This window comes from Gekko japonicus, unplaced genomic scaffold (genome assembly GCF_001447785.1).
Source record: "Gekko japonicus isolate JY-2015 unplaced genomic scaffold, Gekko_japonicus_V1.1 scaffold665, whole genome shotgun sequence".
In the NCBI taxonomy this organism is placed as follows: domain Eukaryota; kingdom Metazoa; phylum Chordata; class Lepidosauria; order Squamata; family Gekkonidae; genus Gekko; species Gekko japonicus.
In genome coordinates this window covers 718,140-718,566 of record NW_015170294.1, presented here as the reverse complement: position 1 = coordinate 718,566, position 427 = coordinate 718,140, and positions in this window count along the sequence as shown.

Below are 427 nucleotides of genomic sequence, written 5' to 3'. Positions count from 1 at the left end.
CTCCCCCCAGCCTCCCACCCCCCCTCCCTCCCTCCCCCCCACCGGGGCCCGGCCGGTTCCGGCTGCTGCTGCTGCTGCTGGGGAGGGACCTGCCGCCGCGCCCGAGGAGGAGGAGGAGGAGGAGGGAGGCAGCCTCAATTTCCGCCGGAGCGGCGCCGGGGAAACTTCTGGGGAGGCCGAGGGGCTTTTCCGCGCAACTTCGTGCCTCAGCCCGGCTCCCCTCCAGCCCGGCCTTAATGCCACTCCCGCCGGCGGCTCTCTCCCTATTGGGACGGGCCTCCGAAAGGGCGGCCGCTCACTGGCTGGGCGGAGGGCTGACGTCACCGCCCGCCGCGCCACACGCACACGCGCGCACACACCCACCCCGCGCGCGGCTGGCCCGAGTCCGGCGGCCGAGGAGCGGAGCAAAGGCGATCCCGGGCGGGCG